The sequence below is a fragment of the Argopecten irradians genome, chromosome 16 (assembly GCF_041381155.1).
Source record: "Argopecten irradians isolate NY chromosome 16, Ai_NY, whole genome shotgun sequence".
In the NCBI taxonomy this organism is placed as follows: domain Eukaryota; kingdom Metazoa; phylum Mollusca; class Bivalvia; order Pectinida; family Pectinidae; genus Argopecten; species Argopecten irradians.
Window position 1 is genome coordinate 13,215,231 of NC_091149.1, and position 5,925 is coordinate 13,221,155.

At 33.8% G+C, this 5,925-nt stretch overlaps 1 long non-coding RNA gene across 1 annotated transcript; it reads right to left on the reverse strand.

Annotated features, from left to right (window-relative positions):
* Positions 1-1,736: 1,736 nt before the first annotated feature.
* On the reverse strand, positions 1,737-3,765 carry LOC138310229 (uncharacterized). Its single transcript, XR_011206375.1, has 3 exons — positions 3,534-3,765; positions 2,970-3,098; positions 1,737-2,623 (listed from the first exon to the last, which is right to left on the reverse strand). It is a non-coding gene; the product is annotated as an uncharacterized lncRNA (long non-coding RNA).
* Positions 3,766-5,925: the final 2,160 nt, after the last annotated feature.

Here is a 5,925-nt window from a genome sequence, read left to right on the forward strand (position 1 = left end):
GAACTGCATGCAGGGTAAGTTTTATGTATAGATCATGGGTTTTCTGACTTTCCAGAATTCATATTGTCGATAATGAGAACTACGCCGGGTACTAATTAATACAGAAAATAACATCAACGATAATTCATCAATCTTAGAATATTATTAATTGTTTATGTTGACATATCATCGGTCCGTATACATATGAAGGCCCGTCCATCTTCGGCACTAACACCAAATTGTAACATCCAAACCCACGTGCCCTTCAAGCCATATTTGGCCCCGGCCCGCCCACCTTGTAAACGACCCATCCAATGAGAAAACGTTTTGATTCTCGACGCCGCGGAGTACTTGTCTTTGATCATGTACTATTGATACTTGTCGTAATGGTATTACACTTTCGGCGTTCACAGATAGGGTTGCACAGCAGTAATAGGGCACAAGATGTTCTGAGCATAGGTATAATACATGTAGATCCATAAAACTAGACGTGAAAACACGAAAACGAGAATATTACCTTACGCGAAAATCAATCGTTTTTCCTGCTTGCTATGCCATCAGACAGCAATCTGCAGAGATTCTGACAGTATATCAAATTATCTAAAGGTATTGATTTTTGAAAACGATTACTCATCGTATCTATCATGACAATATCTTGCATCTTAACTTATGCATGGGGCAATAACGGGATACTATAAATCTACAAACGAAGTTACGGTCCATTACATTTTACAGATCACGCGTATTGTTAATTTCCATTGATAGCTTGACATATATCAATATACTTAATCACTAATAAAAATATAACTTGTGTGGAGGAATAGTTCATAGATTATAATAATTGCATATCTATTTTTGAATTAGTATCTATTTTGTTTCATACCATAAAGTCGTTTATTCACGGAGGTCAGAATTATCGGTTTATCTCTATGGTTATAGTCAAATGTTTTTACTGCACATGATGTTTTTGTCGGTTTTCGAGTTTTGCAGTTTCTCAACAACATCGTTATATAATCTCACGTGAAATGAAATTGCTTTAGAGTAACCATAACAAATATGTCCCGGAACACTTCAAAGACTAATGTAGCTAATTTATGCTACAACAAAGACATTGAAGTAAAAGAACAGAAAGTGAAACATTTTTTTTTCACTCTATACCTATTGGCATTATGCATCTACCTGTACACGACATGTAGGTAGACATTTTAGAAACGCTCAAGACAGTAGGCTGAATTAAATATGGAACATGTTGCGCCTTTGAAGCTCAAGAGTTTCATCTTTCATCAATATTTGACAGAGTGATCTTGTGGTTGCAAGTCGAAAGATATCTGTCTTTACCTGGGTACGACAAAGACAGCTCACAATCGCTTGAAAAACATGTAGTCGATCCATTCTTGATGCATTTTCTGTTGTCGACGCTAGAAAAGTAAGTCTATAAGACTCTTTCATATGTGGATATGAAGGATAGGGATATTCTACTCGAGGGTCACAAAAAATATAGTAAAACCCGAGGCTTGCCGACGGTTTTGCAACATTTGTGATCCCGAGGGAACCTCGACGTTTTATTGCAATTTTACAACCATACTATCCCGCCACTTTGAAATAAATTCGAACAAATCCACGGCTGAAAGTCAATTTGAAAAATTACGTGATATTTTCAACAAAAAATCCGTTGTTTGCATCTTTTATAGTAAAACCAGTGAAGTTTGTGAAAAAAACAGTTTTACCGGGGAAATAGAAATTTTGTTGATGCCGTGACGTCACGAGGCTTTATTGCATGGGAAGTCATGCAATACAACCTCAGGCGGTATGAGTGATTTGCCCTAGACTAGCCAGTATAACACCCGTAGGTATGAAAGAATAAATGATATTTCCCTGAGGTGTGGAAGAAACATAATTAGACATGGGTCTGTTAAGTGGGCAGGTATATCGCAACCCTCTCTTTGATTATTATTGTTGGAATTCCCTTAGTATTGGTATGTCGTGTCATTCCTGTCTATGTACGCATTACCTGTAGGGTTCTAAGTTTAACCTGATAAATAATGCATACAATGTTGTAATAATCTACAGTTAATGGCAACAAAGTCATTCCATTTAATTCTTCTACTTCTCTGTACAATTATGCTACAATTTTCAAACTAGATGTAATGGGACATTTGTATAGTTGGGGTATATTTAGCTCATCTCTAACTTCTAGAAAGGTGCAGAAAATGCTTACTTCTATAACTATCCACAATCATCAAATAAACAACCTTATTGACCATTCTAGGAATATATCATCAAGGGTTTTTATTTAAAATATGTTTATTTGTAAATCTGAAAACACTTCCTTTAATGACCGTAGATGTTAATTTAAATTAATAACACCAAACCTAACCAATAAATACATTATATGTACAATATAGACAGTGGATATCTATAAACAACAACTCAATGTCAACATGAATGTAAGAGGGTGTACGGAGTATGGCTAGCTATGACCTCTAAACAACTATCACTATCTGGCGACGACAGACAAATAACGTCGTGACATCACATGAAATCAGCTAAACGAACGGTATAGCTAGGAACACAGCTCCGGTCATTCCGATCACTCTAGAGGAAGGACGATTGTCTGTTGCGCAAGTCTTCTTACGAATGACAGCTAGAATTGAAAAAGGAAAACGAAAACTGACATGTGTTAAAATAACGAATAATAGTACGCCTGCAGCAGAAATAACGATTATAAAACACTTCTTTGTTTTCTTTTTTATTTTACGTTTCGTTTTCTTTATTAATATAATATAAAATGACACACAGTATAAAAAAACAAGATGTCTTTTTTGCGATAGACTAATTTCACAAATTAGAAGTAACAGTTGACTGTAATAATTTATTTGAAGTCATCAAAGCACACATGTTTGGTGGGTAGACCCATGCAATTTATCATTTGATATAAACGCACACGAGAAAAATAATAAAACATTGAACGATAAACAATGTCCACGTACATGAGAGCGCAGATTTGTTAACTGAGAGCTCAGCGTTTAACTTCATCATGACTTTCTGGAGTTGGGAGGTAGTCAAATTGACAATCGGTTTCTTTGAGACGCACAAACAACAAGACAGATCGGACTGACCTTCAAACAAGTGAGTTTACAAGACAGATCGGACTGACCTTCAAACAAGTGAGTTTAAATGAAAGCATAGCCTATATCATCCAATATTTGACTGATTATCAGACTTGACAATGTTAAAACTCGCCCGGGTGTCATCAAGCTTAAGGAAGTATGTTTAACTTCGGTGAAAACGCGGATTCACCCAGATTCGCAAAATATAATGAACCATGAACTTTTATCAATTGCATATTATTTCATGTTAAATCACGAAATAGTAAATAAGTTGCAGAATATAAAGGTTACTCATATACGAAATATTTTGAATAGGCAGACCTATCCACTATCAATGCGAAACACTTAACAAAGATAATATACAAATGTATATTGTAGCTTTCGTTATATAGTTATGTATGTATGTATGTTAAAAGATACAACACTAATAAAGAATTTTCTTACTAATTTCAGTAGTATTTGCCTTATGCTCTGGGAAAGCTGCTATATACGTGTCTGGTTGACTACCAGAGGTTGTTGTCGATTCCAATGTTGTTGCTGACAGGAAATCACCGGTGTTGGTAGAGAGACTGGTAGAGATAGCAGTCACTGTAGGGGTTGAAGTAGTAGAATGGGTTTTAGGAGTACTTGCTTGGATTGATGGGGTTGCAGCAGTTGTGGAGATACAGCTATCATAAATACCTGCAAAACGGAGCGCCATTAGCAATGTTATTACATAACAAAATCATCCATCAGTCACTGTACAAAACCGGAAAATGTTTAACTGGTGAACTTTACGTAGTCTTACTTAAATGTAGAATTATGATAGATTTTTGTTTATCAATAAAATTGGTATTCATTTTTCCGACATTTACGTAAAATTCGAAAAAAAACTATCCTGATAAATAATCTTACGGGTGATGCTGTTTACGATTGATACATAACTCATGTTAATTCGGGAAGAGTTCAAGAAAAAGTTGTAATTTCCTTGGCATCACAGGAATTGACCATTTCTATGTGATTCTAAAATATACAGAACAATTAATTGATTCTTTGATAATGTTAACGCCCTATTAATACCATTTTTCATTTAAGGACGTTTAGATGAAGGAATGCTACCACGAAAAAACAGAACTTGGTAACTGCACTATGGGAGAAGCAACCTGTCCAGCCAGAAATTGGGGATAATGGTAATAAACATGTATTTTTTTTCAATTTCAACAATATTTTATTGATATCATGTACATCAATAGGATCGGACATCAGGCTACGCCTATTTAAGTCCTCTCCAGATCTTATTTTAAAGTATAAACATGAAATCATTCTGCAATTCATTAATACATATTTATATATACAAATAAATTGAATTAGTTACAGTATAGTGATAATAATATCAACAATTACTAATTAAAGGGGGATAACCCCAATTTTATTTTTAATAGAAAATGTTTCAGAACAAGTTTAGTTATTTGGATTTCATATACCTAATGATTGTAGTTTTTGGATAGGGATAAGAATCATGCTCATTTATTGACAGACTAACATACATACACACCATGAGATATATGTATTACGACATCTGAAACACCCAGCCACCGCGGAATTAAATTAATCGGAATATATATTTTTGTTTGTTTGATTATTTCTCTGCGTCTATAAATATAACATATGCTATGAAATTTATAATGAAAACATTACCTTTACTTTGTATTTTTATTTCTTTGAAGATCCAACTTCCTTCCCAACATTCAAAGTTGAATGTTCTACATGTATCTTTATGTGTAAATACCAGCTGCAAAACAGAACATATAATTTTCAACAGAACTCGTTTTTTCTCTTGCGTAATAATTATAACGTTGAAGTATAACAAGGAAATAATTAATTTCGTAAATAATATTAATCGTAATACTTAAATTATTTGGCTATACAGCCTTCGTTATTGAAACATTCTGCAGATTACTTTTCCAACCACCATCGTGCTTTTAAAATCATTTTCAATGGAAAGGATATTACATGCAGTTGAAATGCTTCCAGGCGTAGTTATATTCCACTACTCTGTGTTTCGTCGCGGAGTGATATTCAAACACCGTGTTGCAATTATTGATTATAGAGAAAATTTGTGCAATTTGAGATATGGGAGTTAAAATGTGAAGGGGAAGTAACAAGTTAATGTAAATGTGTTCGTAATGTGATATACTTGGTATAACAAACTGACTTCCGGGCTCTATAAAAGAAAAAAAGCCTGATTTAAAAGATTTTTTTCAAAGTTAAAAAAAAAGTTACAGTTCAAGTGTGTACCTTTTACATGCGATTTATTATGTATACTTTTCTTTTGGTTTCTTTCTGATCTTTTAGTAATCTTAATAAAGGTTACAACATTCAAAGATCATATAGTTATTTAAAACACGAATACTTTTATAAGCAACTTCAAGAGTATTTTGTTTATGATTGTATTTCAGTTATTTTCTAGATTGAAATCAATTAAATTTGTTTCAAGAGGAACTCAATTAATCATACTATGACATCAACCAAAGAGATTGAATTTACGAGTCTCTCTAAATTTGGGCTTGCACTTGGCTATATAACGAGAGGCGTAACAATTTAACCCACAATTAGAATCATGTGCAACTTATTAAAATAAACAGCGTAAATATAACATTCTGTCATGCATTTATCATTAAAGGACACTCAACATTAATTGAATGCAATGTCTCTTATCGTTGTTTCGGCTTCATCATTTGCTTGTAACGGAACCGTTCTGACTGTCTGCGACACACGTCACAAATGGACATGACACCTCCTCTGTATCGTAATTTGGTCGACTCTTACGATTTAAATGAGTCAGTAAAATGGACAA